At 42.1% G+C, this 14,855-nt stretch overlaps 1 protein-coding gene across 6 annotated transcripts in view; it reads right to left on the reverse strand.

Annotated features, from left to right (window-relative positions):
- klhl22 (kelch-like family member 22) overlaps positions 1-14,855 on the reverse strand; it is a 136,915-nt gene that overhangs the window by 113,186 nt on the left and 8,874 nt on the right. For 3 of the 6 annotated variants that reach the window (XM_059983315.1, XM_059983310.1, XM_059983314.1), the window contains exon 2: positions 306-456. The exons of 1 other annotated variant lie outside the window; for it this stretch is intronic. The gene's annotated coding sequence lies outside the window, so the exon portion shown is untranslated. Of the gene's footprint in view, positions 1-305; positions 457-4,449; positions 4,467-13,310; positions 13,342-14,855 lie in introns of those variants that run through there. 2 more of the 6 variants (XM_059983311.1, XM_059983312.1) reach the window with 2 other exon arrangements.

Genomic DNA, 14,855 nt, shown 5'->3' on the forward strand with positions numbered 1-14,855 from the left:
ATAGGGTCTTACACCAGTCACATATGCAAGATACAATTTTTAGCTGCCCCCAGTCACATGCCTGACAACAGTGATAGTACGAGACAAAGAATACTGAAGCAGAAGCAAAGGTTGTCCACCCAAGATCAATGTGTGTGATTAGTATTTAAATTCCTGCATGTCATCAGGACAAATTATCCTTTAACATCTCAATAGTATTTGACAGAGACCACTTAATCATCTAAAAGCATCTAATTTCCTGCAAGTCAACAGGACAAATTATCCTTTAACATTTCAACAGCACTTGACAAAGAACACTTACTCACCTAAAGGCAAAAGTAACAGCCAGCCACTAGAGAGCAATTAGCTAGTCCCTAACGATAGCCGTCCACACCAAGCGTTTTTGAAAATATCTCTGTCCAGATTGAAACGGTGATTTCAGCGAATCTCCTCCTACTGCGCATGCGCAGGACACATCTAGCGAAAACAAGCGACATGTTTGGTGTCAAATCTCAGTGTGAAAGAGGGTGCGTGTTTGTTCAGTTACAGACTAGAAAAACTTAAATGACGGACAGCTGTTGGCTCTCGCGCAGGACTTAAAACTAAAAAAAACATATACTGGAGCGTATGGCGGTAACCAACAAGGAGTTGATGGACAGTATGACCCGGCTGACAACGAACATTGAAAACTGACTAACTCTGTTGCATTAATAAAGCCCCTTGTTAAATGTATAAAACATGTCTGCATCAGTGTTATATTGAATTTCCATACAATTTTACAGTAGGCTGTTACACATCCATTGTCAGAGAAGTACTTGCATAAATAGGTAAACCACCTTCACACGAGCAAGGACAGAAAATAGGGCAAAGTGAGTATACTTATTTATTCAGCAAATTATGGGTCAAAGTATTTGGTGAGTACATTTCTAACTCTTCTGGCTTTAGTCTCGTTGCTGTCTGTTCTGAAATTGTTAGGTTGCGTTCAAGAAAACAATGAAATGGCACGCTGCCGCCAGCATCTGTTCCAGCGTGTCATGACAGTGTTTTTAGATTTCTCCGGTTACCCCGTTCACACTGCTCCAGCCAATCCAGCGTTTTCAAAATTACACACCCTGGAGAGCGTTTTAGAAAAGCTCCGTTTTCAGTGGACTAAAACAGCGCTTTAGTGTGGATGGAGGGTCAAAACGAAGAGAAAAAAACTTTGGTTATGGATTTATCCAGTGTAGTGTGGATGTAGCCTTAGTTCAGCATTTCCAGAGACAGAGTATAATTAGATTGCCACACCCTGCATGCAAGACAAGGAAGCCTGCAGTGTAGCTTAGCTTCCAATTTCCTGAATTGCAGCAGAACAAATTAATCTTTTAACATCTCAACAGGGTGCTCAAAGCATCTGTACAGGTTGGCTCTGTGGTTAAGAAGGCTTATTGGCCTTCATCAATCAAGAAATTGAATTTAGAAGCAAATTTTTTTACTGAAGTGGTTTGCCATTGCTTTCTTCTGGTCAATGTCTTTACAAGACGAGTGACCCCACCCGTGATACTCTTCCGAAATTGTCTGCCTGGTGTCAGTGGTCGCATAACCTGGACGTGGTGAGCATCAGCTGCTCACACGACCATCCACTCACTATCTGCCCCCTTGGATCCATGTAACCTTGACTGGAGGGGCTAAGCAGGTGCTGCACCTTGCCAAGGGTGAGCAGAGAGGAGGAGCACCTACACCTCCTTTGATGGAGATATATCTTCACCCCGCCAACCAGCTACCAGGATGATGGCAGAAATTTCTGTCGGCAGATAAAACGGATGACACTTCAACTGCCACGTCTGTGCACCATGATGACTTAATCATAAAGCATACTCCACCTTACTACCTTTAAAAGCTTAGTGTTGTCTTTGCAGAGAACGGTGAAGTCATGGGGCTGCAACGATGTGTTTGAAATGGCAGAGGATAGCCATGATGCAAAGTACAAAGTGATCCGAGACCAAAGGGTCTCGGCCCGAAACGTCGACTGTACTTTTTTCCATAGATGCTGCCTGACCTGCTGAGTTCTTCCAGCATATTTTGTGTGTGTTGCTTGGATTTCCAGCATCTGCGGATTTTCTCTTGTTAGTAGTTTCTGACGTTCCTCTGGTACTGCAATCTTGCCCTGACTTCTTCATTTTCCAGAGACTGCACATTCGTCAGTATGATAGTCGGCAGTGGGCGTCTAGCCTCTGTGTTTCAATTGTACCTGCAGACTGGCTCGTCTTCTGCGTTTTCATTTTCTTAAAGGGGACACGCATGTAACCTGAGTCTGCCGTCTGGGCTCTGCCAATCTTGCTAGATTTGAGTATTGATAGATATTTTAAATGTCTTAAAATGATGTTGCTTACTGAAGTACACTTGGTTGTGTTTGTGGATTTCAGCTGCAGTAGTCCTAAACAGGAACATTTGATGATTCCCATTGGAGCTGCACAAAGTAACCACTTATCGGTGCTATCTTAAGGCCAGTGACTTACTCCTGCTCCTATGTTCCCATGTGCATGTCAAAATACCTGCCATTCTTGGCACGTTGACGATTATCCAGTGTAGATTAGTATCATTGTTTTTAGTTGAAATTTTCTATCACCCCAAACCCCTTTTTCTTTCACCTCTCGGGATTGGTACCTCTGCCACACGACAATGAGTATAGGACTAGAACGAGGTGGAGGATAAATGTGTGGCTGAAGGATTGAAGCAGGGGGCAGGGATTCAGATTTTTGATCATTGGGACCTCTTTTGTCCTGTACAAAAAGGAAAGGTTGTACTTGAATCTGAGGGGGACCAGTATCCTGGTGGGGAGGTTTGCTAATGCTATTGGGGAGGGTTTAAACTAGATTTGCACGGGGTGGGAAGTGAAGTGAAGAGGCAGAGGATGGGGAGGTTGGAGCACATGTAGAGACAGCTTGTAAGGAGTTTGTGAGGGAGGACAGGCAGATGTTTTTGAGATGAGTCTATTTTAATGCAAGGAGTATTATAAACAAGGTGGATGAACTTAGCGCATGGATCAGTATGTGGAACTATGATGTTGTGGCCATCCTCAGGAATAGGAATGGCTGCTGAGTGTGCCAGGCTTTAGATGTTTCGAAAAGAACAGAGAGGGAGGCAAAAGACGTGGGGGTGTGGCACTGGTAATTAGGGATAACGTCACGGCTGCAGAAAAGGAAGAAGTCATGTTGGGATGGTCTGTGTGAGTGGAAGTCAGAAACAGAAAAGGAGCAATATCTCTATTGGGTGTTTTCATAGACTCCCCCCCCACCCCCCCAATAGTAACAGGGATATTGAGGAGCAGATAGAGAGACAGGTTCTGGAACAGTGCAATAATAATAGGGTTGCTGTGATGGGAAATTTTAATTTTTCTAATATTGATTGGCATCTCCTTAGCGCAAGGGTATTAGATGGGGTGGAGTTTGTTAGGTGTATTCAGGAAGGTTTCCTGACACAATATGTCAATATCTAGAGGAGAGTCTGTACTTGATCTAGTATTGGAAAATGAACCTGGTCAGCTGTCAGATCTCTCGATGGGAGAGCATTTTAGAGGTAGTGACCACAACTCTATCTCCTTTACCATACAGCTGGAGAGGGATGGAGGTGACAATTTGAGAAAACATTTAATTGGGGTAGGGGGAAATATGATACTATTAGGCAGGAACTTGAGAGCATAAATTGGGAGCAAACGTTCTCAGGGAAATGCACGGCAGAAATGTGGCAAATGTTTAGGGAACATTTGCATGGAGTTCTGCATAGGTATGTTCCATTGACGCAGGAAAAGGGTGGCAGAGTTAAAGAACCATGGTGTACAAAGTATGTAGAAAATCTAGTTAAGAAGAAAAGCTTATGAAAGGCTTAAGAAACTGGGTATTGTTAGAGCTCTAGAAAATTACAAAGTTGCGAGGAAGAAGCTTAAATGAAATTAGGAGAGCCAGAGGGGGCCATGAGAAGGTCTTGCTGAGCAGGAGCAAGGAAAATCCCAAGGCATTCTACAAGTGTGTGAAGAGCAAGAGGATGTGTGTGATAATGGAACCAATCAGGTTGTGCATAGAATCGGAGGAGGTAGTGCAGGTACTTAATGAATACTTTGCTTTAGTACTCACCAGGGAAAAAGACCTCAGCAATTGTGGGGATGACTTACAGCGCACTGAAAAGCTTGAACATATAGACATTAAGAAAGAGGATGTGCTGGAGCTTTTGAAAAGCATTGTTAGTTAAGTCACCAAGACCAGATGAGATATACCCCAGGCTACAGTGGGAAGCAAGGGAGGAGATTGCAGAGCCACTAGAGATGATCTTTGTGTCATCAATAAGGATGAGAGAAGTACTGGAGGATTGGAGGGTTGGAGGGTTCGTTCAAGAAAGGGAGTAGAGATAACCCTAAAGTCGTCACAGATTATTTTACTTATTTGGGTATTAAAATTACCAAAAAACATAAAAATTTATTTAAAGTTAATTTCTTACCTTTAATTGACCAAATTAAGCAACTTGTTACCAGCTGGTCTCCATTATCTTTGTCATTGGTTGGTCGAATTAATGCTATTAAGATGATGGTATTACCCAAATTCTTATATTTATTTCAAGCATTACCAATTTTTATTCCTAAATCTTTTTTTGATATCATTGACTCCAAAATATCTTCCTATCTGTGGCAGAATAAAAATCCTAGACTAAGCAAAAAATATTTACAGAAGCCTAAGAAGGAGGCTTTGCCAAACTTGAGATTTTATTATTGGGCAGTTAATATACGATATTTAATATTTTGGACACAAGAATCGACTGTAGCAGCTTGCCCACAATGGATAAATTTGGAATGTAAATCCGTACAAGACTTTTCATTGTTTTCAATTTTAGGATTTTCACTTCCTTTTTCTTTATCTAAATTGAATAAACAAATAACTAACCCTATAGTTAAACATACATTGCGAATTTGGTTTCAATTTCGTAAATTTTTTGGCTTGAATAAGTTCATCTTATCAAGCCCTATAATATCTAACTTTCTTTTTCGGCCCTCTTTTATGGATCAAGTCTTTGTTTTAAGGAAAACAAAAGATATAACATGTTTTCGTGGTCTATTTTTAGATGATAGCTTTATGTCCTTTGAACAGCTATCTAATAAATATAATTTACCTAAAACTCATTTTTTTTTTAGATATTTGCAAGTTAGAAATTTTTTGAATAATGAGTTACAGTCTTTTCCGAAACTATGTCCATCGGACATTACGGAAAAAATTTTAGCTCTGAATCCTTGTCAGAAGGGTTTAGTAGCCATCATTTATAAAATGATCACGAAAATACAGCCAGAAGTATCAGAAAATATTAAGAAGGAATGGGAAAAAGAACTTCATTGTCTTACACCCACAGAGCAGTGGGAGAAAACTTTACAATTAGTCAATTCTTCTTCTATTTGTGCTAAACCTGCCCTAATACAATTTAAGGTTGTACATAGAGCTCATATGTCTAAGGATAAACTTGCTCGATTTTATTCTTATGTTAATCCAACCTGTGACAGATGTCATTCTGATGTTGTTTCATTGACCCACATGTTTTGGTCTTGCCCTTGTTTGCAAAATTACTGGAAAGATATTTTCGGTACTATTTCAACAGTTCTGAATATCAATTTCCAACCACATCCTATTACTGCAATTTTCGGTTTACCAATGGCAGATAATAGTCGTTTATCCCCCTCATCTCGACGGATGATTGCATTTGTTACATTAATGGCTAGAAGATCTATTTCATTGAATTGGAAAGAAATTAATCCTCCAACTATATTTCAGTGGTTTTCTCAAACTATCTCTTGTTTGAGCTTAGAAAAAATTAGAAGTGTTGTTTTTGATCCTTCAGTTAAATTTGAAGAAACTTGGAGACCATTTATTCAACATTTTCATATGAGCTAAATTGTCTTTTCCTAAATCTCACTTTTATTATCCTTAATTATTTGGATGGAGGTTCGGAGTTATTGGCACTACTGTATATATTTGACATTATGCAATGGCCCATGTTGGTTAGTGTTTTTTTCCTCTCTTTTATTTGTTTTTTTTTTACTTCTTTTGTTCATAAATACCATGAGTTCAGGAGGTTATTATATATTGATTATCATCTATTTGAATGTCTATTTAAACTATTAACTGTACTCTCAAACTCTCTGTATTCATGTTTCATTTATGTTTGCTTAAAAATTAATAAAAAGATTTAAAAAGAAAGAAAGGAAGAGATAACCCAGGAATATATAGACCACTGGTGAGCAAGTTAGAACATAGAAAACCTATGGCACAATACAGGCCCTTCGGCCCACAAAGTTGTGCCAAACATATCCCTACCTTAGAAATGACTAAGCTTCCCCATAGTCCTCTATTTTACTAAGCTCTATGTACCTATCCAAAAGTCTCTTAAAAGCCCCTATTGTATCCGCCTCCACCACCGTTGCCGGCAGCCCATTCCACACACTCACCACTCTCCGCGCATTAAATTTACCCCTGACATCTCCTCTATACCTACTCTCCAGCACTTTAAACCTGTGCCCTCTTGTGGCAGCCATTTCAGCCCTGGGAAAAAGTCTCTGACTATCCACACGATCAATGCCTCTCATCATCTTATACACCTCTATCAGGTCACCTCTCATCCTCTGTCGCTCCAAGGAGAAAAGGCTGAGTTCACTCAACCAATTCTCATAAGGCATGTTCCCCAATCCAGGCAACATCCTTGTAAATCTCTCTTGCACCCTTTCTATGGCTTCCACATCCCTCCTATAGTGAGGCGCCCAGAACTGAGCACAGTACTCCAAGTGGGGTCTGACCAGGGTCCTATATAGCTGCAACATTACCTCTCGGCTTCGAAATTCAATTCCATGATTAATGAAGGCCAATACACCATAAGCCTTCGTAACCACAGAGTCAACCTGCGCAGCTGCTTTGAGCGTCCTATGGATTTGGACCCCAAAATCCCTCTGATCCTCCACACTGCCAAGAGTCTTACCATTAATACTATATTCTGTCATCATATTTGACCTACCAAAATGAACCACTTCACACTTACCTGAGTTGAATCCCAACTGCCACTTCTCAGCCCAGTTTTGCAACCAATCAATGTCCTGCTGTAACCTCTGACAGCCCTCCACACTATCCACAACACCTCCAACCTTTGTGTCATCAGCAAGCTTAATAACCCATCCCCCCACTTCCTCATTCAGGTCATTTATAAAAATCACGAAGAGTCAGGGTCCCAGAACAGATCCCTGAAGCACTCCACTGGTGAACGACCTCCATGCAGAATATGACCCATCTGCACCCACTCTTTGCCTTCCATGGGCAAGCCAGTTCTTGATCCACAAAGCAATGCCCCTTGGATCCCATGCCTCCTTACTTTCTCAATAAGCCTTGCATGGAATACCTTATCAAATGCCTTGATGAAATCCATATAGACTACATCTACTACTCTTCCTTCATTAATGTGTTTAGCCACATCCTCAAAAAATTCAATCAGATTCGTAAGGTACGACCTACCCTTGACAAAGCCATGCTGACTATTCCTAATCATATTATACCTCTCCAAATGTTCATAAATCCTGCCTCTCAGGATCTTCTCCATCAACTTACCAACCACTAAAATAAGACTCATGGTGTATAATTTCTTGGGCTATCTCCACGCCCTTTCTTGAATAAAGGAACAACATTCGCAACCCTCCAGTCCTCCAGAAACTCTCCCGTCCCCATTGATGATGCAAAGATCATTGCCAGAGGTTCAGCAATCTCCTCTCTCACCTCCCACAGTAGCCTGGGGTATATCTATGGACCCCATGCACCCCTCATACAATCTCTTCTCCCTCCTGCCATCTGGGAAAAGGCTCCGAAGCATTCGGGCTCTCACGGCCAGACTATGTAACAGTTTCTTCCCCCAAGCTATCAGACTCCTCAATACCCAGAGCCTGGACTGACACCTTGCCCTATTGTCCCGTTTATTATTTATTGAAATGCCTGCACTGTTTTTGTGCACTTTATCTGGTCCTGTGTAGGTCTGTAGTCTAGTGTAGCTTTCTCTGTGTTGTTTTTTTTTATGTAGTTCAGTCTAATTTTTGTACTGTGTTATGTAACACCATGGTCCTGAAAAAAGTTGTCTCATTTTTACTAAGTACTGTACCAGCAGTTATGGTCAAAATGACAATAAAAGTGACTTGACTTGACTTGACTTGATCTCATCTGGTCCCGACGACTTATCCAACTTGATGCTTTCCAAAAGCTCCAGCACATCCTGTTTCTTAATATCTACATGCTCAAGCTCTTCAGTCTGCTGCAAGTCATCACTACTATCACCAAGATCCTTTTCCATAGTGAATACTGAAGTATTCATTCAGTACCTCTGCTATTTCCTCCAGTTCCATACATATTTTCCCACTGTCACACTTGATAGGTCCTATTCTTTCATATCTTATCCTCCTGCTCTTTACATACATGTAGAATGCCTTGGGGTTTTCCTTAATCCTGTCTGCCAAGGCCTTCTCATGGCCCCTTCTGGCTCTCCTAATTTCATTCTTAAACTTCTTCCTGTTAGCCTTATAATCTTCTTGATTTCTAACATTACCTAGCTCTCTGAACCTTTTGTAAGCTTTTCATTTCTTCTTGACTAGATTTATTACAACCTTTGTACACCAGGTTCCTGTACCCTACCATAACGTCCCTCTCTCATTGGAACGTACCTCTGCAGAACTCCACACAAATATTCCCTGAACATTTGCCACATTTCTTCTGTACTTTTCCTTGAGAACATCTGTTTCCAATTTCCTCCCTGATAGCCTCATAATTCCCCTTTCTCCAATTAAACACTTTTCTAACTTGTCTGTTCTTATCTCTGTCCAATGCTATTGTAAAGGAGATAGAATTATGATCAAAATACTCTCCCACTGAGAGATCTGACACCTTTCCCAATAACAAATCAAGCACAGCCTCTCCTCTTATAGGCTTATCTACATATTGTGTCAAGAAACCTTCCTGAACACACCTAAAAAACTCCACCCCATCTAAACCCCTTACTCTAGGGAGATGCCAATCGGTATTTGGGAAATTAAAACCTCCCATCACGACAACTCTTGTTATTATTACACCTTTCCAGGATCTGTTTCCCTATCTGCTCCTCGATATTCCTGTTACTACTGGGCAGCCTATAAAAAACACCCAGTAAAGTTATTGACCTCTTCCTGTTCCTAACCTTCACCCACAGAGACTCTGTAGACAATCCCTCCATGATGTCCACCTTTTCTGCAGCCGTGACACTATCTCTGATCAACAATGCCACGCCCCCACCTCTTTTGCCGCCCTCCCTGTCCTTTCTGAAACATCTAAAACCCGGCTCTTGAAGTAACCATTCCTGTCCCTGAGCCATCCAAGTCTCTGTAATGGCCACCACATTATATCTCCAAGTACTGATCCACGCTCTAAGTTCGCTCCTTGCGTTAAAATAGACACATCTCAAACCGTCAGTCTGAGCGCATCCCTTCTCTATCACCTACCCATCCTCCCTCACAAACTGTCTCCAAGCTTTCTCTATTTGTGAGCCAGCCACCTCTTCCCCAGTCTCTTCAGTTTGGTTCCCACCCCCCAACAATTCTAGTTTAAACTCTCCCCAGAAGCCTTAGCAAACCTTCCCGCCAGAGTATTGGACCCCTCGGATTCAAGTGCATCTCGTCCTTTTTGTACAGGTCACACCTGCCCCAAAAGAGGTCCCAATGATCCACAAGTCTGAATCCCTGCCCCCCTGCTCCAATCCCTCAGCCACACATTTATCCTCCACCTCACTCTATTCCTATTCTCACTGTCGCGTGGCACAGGCAACAATCCCGAGATTACTACCTTTGCGGTCCTGCTTCTCAACTTCCTTCCTAATTCCCTGTAGTCTGTTTTCAGGACCTCTTCTCTTTTCCTACCTATGTCATTGGTGCCAATATGTACCATGACCCTGGCTGTTCTCCCTCCCACTGCAAGATATCCCGGACACGATCTGAAAAATCCCGGACCCTGGCAAACTACAATCTGAGTTTCTTTCCTGCATCCACAGAATCGCCTCCTAACTATAGAGTCCCCTATCACTGCTGCCATCCTCTTCCTTTCCCTACCCTTCTGAGCCACAGGTCCAGACTCTGTGCCAGAGGCACAACCACTGTTGCTTCCCCCAGGTAGACTGATTACCCCCTCCCCCCACCAGCAGTACTCAAAAAGGAGTACTTATTGTCAAGGGGTACAAAGGGGTGCTCTCTAGTACCTGGCTCTTCCTCTTCCCTCTCCTGACTGTTACCCACGGCTTTAGGGTGCTTGGAAGTAGGTCCAGGTGTTGTCCCCCATTTTTCAAATGTTCGCTTTACATCAACTCGCTGTTACGAAAGACCTACATTAGTTACCTGTTTTCACTAACAGAAGTGTTTTCACTGTTACGAAAAAAGGCAGTGCACGCTGAGCAGCCAAGTTCCTCCCCTGGAACTACATTCTAGCCGGCATTGCTTAAACACGTGCCTGTGAGCATCTGTGCCTTATGTCAATTTATACTGTGCATCCGTTAGCAAGATGAGTTCTAAGGTATCGGAAAAGCCTAAAAGAGCGCATAAGGGTATTACACTTAGCGTAAAACTAGACATAATTAAGCGTTTCAATTGTGGTGAACAAAGTAAGGACATAGTGAGTTTGGCTAAGGGTTTGTGGAAGTTGACTAAGATGATGTTGAAAAAGTTTTGGCATCCCATGACCAAGAACTGAGAGATGAAGAGCTGATGAACAGAAAAGGATAACAATTGAAGCCGAACGCAGAAGCGAACGGCCTGAAAGTGAAGACGTCCAGAAACTGAACGGGAAGCAATTGCGTGAGATTTTCACTGTGATTGACTGCAGAAAAGTATGACTTTAATTTTGAAAGGGTACGTAGGTTTAGGGCATATTTGCAGGATGGTTTGAGTGCTTACAAAGAACTGTATGATAGAAAGATGCACGAGGCTAAGCAGTCAAGCATACTGTTGTTTTTCAAGCCTTCCACATCATCCACAGCAGATGACGAAACTTGACCTTCGACATTGAGGCAGGCAGACATAGGAGAAGGTGACCTGCCTGCCCTGATGGAAACAGACGACAATGAGATGACACCCCAGTCTCCTCTACCTCCCACCACCCCAACCTCCGACGACTCAGCCTAACACACCATCATCAGTGTGCTCGCTGTCTTCCCGATTCTGGTAAGTGAAACTACACTGTACATACATTATTTCTACTTCATACAGGCTGTGTATTTTTATTTGTTATTTGGTAGCTTCACAGCTTAAAGGTTGCTGGAAAGAGTGTTTTTGCCGCGAGTGCTGCCGAGAGCACTTGCGTGAGATTTTCTCTGCGGCGGACAGTGCTGCAATACTTGCAGAAAGACATTCCTACATTATATAGGCTGTGTATTTATCAGATCATTCCTGGTTTTACTATATGTTACTGTTATTTTAGGTTTTATGTGTTATTTGGCATGATTTGGTAGGTTATTTTTTGGGTCTGCGAATGCTCACAAATTTTTCCAAATATAAATAAATGGCAATTGCTCCTTCACTTTACAACATTCCGGCTTACGAACCGTTTCATAGGAACACTCTACCTTCGAATAGCGGGGGACATCTGTAGAGTATGTCAGGGTTAAGTTTTTTTGCGCAGAGGGAGGTGAATGCATGGAATGGGCTGCTGGCAACGGTGGTGGAGGCGGATACTATAGAGTCTTTTAAGAGACTCTTACATACGTACATGGAGCTTAGAAAAATAGAGGGCTATGGGTAACGCTGGGTAATTTCTAAAGTAAGTACATGTTGGGCACAGCATTGTGGGCCAAAGAGCCTGTATTGTGCTGTAGGTTTTCTATGAAATTTGACAGAGAGAAGCTAAAGTCAGATATTTCAGTATTACAGTGGAGTAAAGGGAATTACAGAGGCATGAGAGAGGAGCTGGCCAAAACTGATTGGAAAGGGATACCATCGGGGATGATGACAGAGCAGCAATGGCTGGCATTACTGGGAACAATTTGGAAGGCACAGGATAGATACATCCCAAAGAAGTAGCAGGATAAACAACTGTGGCTGACAAGGAAAGTCAAAGCCAACATAAAAGCAAAAGACAGGGCATATAATAGAGCAAATTGATACCAGAATCTTTCACAGATATATAAAGAGTAAAAGCGAGGCAAGAGTAGATATTGAATCACTGGAAAATGATGTTGGAGAGATAGTAACAGGAGACAAAGAAATGGCAGTTGAACTGAAAAAGTATTTTGCATCAGTCTTCACTCATCCAGTAAGTCATGAGGCATGGGATCAGTGGAACTTTGGCTGTTTGGATAAAAAATTGGCTTACAGCAGAGGGTAGTAGTGGAAGGAAAGTATTTTGCCTGGAGGTTGGTGACTAGTGGAGTGCCGCAAGGATCTGTCCTGGGACCCCTGCTCTTTGTGATTTTTATAAATTACCTGGATGAAGAGGCAAAAGGATGGGTGAGTAAGTTTGCGGATGACACGAAAATTGGAGGAGTTGTGGATGGAGCTGTAGGTTGTCGAAGGTTACAAGAGGACATAGACAGGTTGCAGAGTTGGGCAGAAAGTGGCAGATGGAGTTCAAACTGGATAAGTGTGAGGTGATGCATTATGGAAGGACAAACCAGAAGTCAGGGTTAATGGTCGGTTACTTAAGAGTGTGGACGAACAGAGGGACCTTGCATCCCTCAAGGTCGCTGCACAGGTTGATAGGATAGTTAAGAAGGCCTATGGGATGCTAGGCTTCATTAATAGGGAGATTGAGTTCAAGAGTAGAGAGGTCATGTTGCAACTCCACAAATCTCTGGTGAGACCGCACTTATAGAGTATTGTGTTCAATTCTGGTCACCTCATTATAGGAAGGATGTAGAAGCTATGGAGAAGGTGTAGAGGAGATTTACCAGGATAATTCTGACATCGCCTCTAAAATTTCCTTCAATCTCCTTATTAGTAGTGGGATTTTCCACCCTGGAAAAAAGTCACTCATCATCCACTCTGTCAATGTCTCCTATCATCCTTACACCACTATCAGTCACATAACATTCTCCTTCACTCAAGCTTCTGTATGTTTCCAAATCCATTTTTTCAAACTTCATAGCCACTGCTTTTGTTTTAAGTCTTAAAACTACAATTTTCAGTGGAGTGAACCCATTAACAAAATCACTTGCTTCACCAAGTATAAATGCTCACCATCTATCCGCTGCAAACTTTTTTTAATAGTTTGCTACCCAACACAGTAAATTATTGAAGTATGAGGAAGTATTAATGCATGACTTCCGGTCACAATACTCACAAACGCAACAGCTATTGCTGCCTGGTTGGAAATATTTGGCTCTCTGAAACTGAATGCAGCAGTCCAGTAGCTACAGAAAACAAAACTACACATAAGAGCCAAGTAAAAGTAAAAATCAGAATTAAAGTAATTAAATAACTCTGTTCACAAAAGGTCCATTTAGCCCAATTGTTCTAAGCATATACCTGTTACTGCATAACACCGTAAGACACAGGAGCAGAATTACACCATGTGACCCATTGAGTCTGCTCTGCCATTCCTTCATGGCAGTGCTGGGTTTATTACCCTTCACAACCCCATACTCCTGCCATTGCCCTGTAACTATTGACCCCTTGCCTAACCAAAAACCTATCAAACTCTGTTTTGAATATACTCACAGACTTGGCATCTACAGCCATCTGTGGCAATGAATACCACAGATTCACCACACTTTGGCTAAAAAAAATTCCTCAACTCTGTTCAAAATGGACATCCCCCTAATCTGCGGCTGTGCCATACACCTCCTCCTAATACTTCAAAAATTTACTAATCAACGTTCACTAATCTGAAGTGTCGTCAGAAATCACACTCAGTAATCTGAGGTGTCGTCCTGTAGTGTTGGCAGGAATCACACTCAGTAATCTGTAGTGTCGTCAGAAATCACACTCAGTAATCTGTAGTGTCGTCAGAAATCACACTCAGTAATCTGTAGTGTCGTCAGAAATCACACTCAGTAATCTGTAGTGTCGTCAGAAATCACACTCAGTAATCTGTAGTGCCGTCAGAAATCACACTCAGTAATCTGTAGTGCCGTCAGAAATCACACTCAGTAATCTGTAGTGCCGTCAGAAATCACACTCAGTAATCAGTAGTGCCGTCAGAAATCACACTCAGTAATCTGTAGTGCCGTCAGAAATCACACTCAGTAATCTGTAGTGCCGTCAGAAATCACACTCAGTCATCTGTAGTGCCGTCAGAAATCACACTCAGTAATCTGTAGTGCCGTCAGAAATCACACTCAGTAATCTGTAGTGCCGTCAGAAATCACACTCAGTAATCTGTAGTGCCGTCAGAAATCACACTCAGTAATCTGTAGTGCCGTCAGAAATCACACTCAGTCATCTGTAGTGCCGTCAGAAATCACACTCAGTCATCTGTAGTGCCGTCAGAAATCACACTCAGTAATCTGTAGTGCCGTCAGAAATCACACTCAGTAATCTGTAGTGCCGTCAGAAATCACACTCAGTAATCTGTAGTGCCGTCAGAAATCACACTCAGTAATCTGTAGTGCCGTCAGAAATCACACTCAGTAATCTGTAGTGTCGTCAGAAATCACACTCAGTAATCTGTAATGTCGTCAGAAATCACACTCAGTAATCTGTAGTGCCGTCAGAAATCACACTCAGTAATCTGTAGTGCCGTCCGAAATCACACTCAGTAATCTGTAGTGCCGTCCGAAATCACACTCAGTAATCTGTAGTGCCGTCCGAAATCACACTCAGTAATCTGTAGTGTCGTCAGAAATCACACTCAGTAATCTGTAGTGTCATCAGAAATTATTGAGAA

Source organism: Hypanus sabinus, chromosome 10 (assembly GCF_030144855.1).
Source record: "Hypanus sabinus isolate sHypSab1 chromosome 10, sHypSab1.hap1, whole genome shotgun sequence".
In the NCBI taxonomy this organism is placed as follows: domain Eukaryota; kingdom Metazoa; phylum Chordata; class Chondrichthyes; order Myliobatiformes; family Dasyatidae; genus Hypanus; species Hypanus sabinus.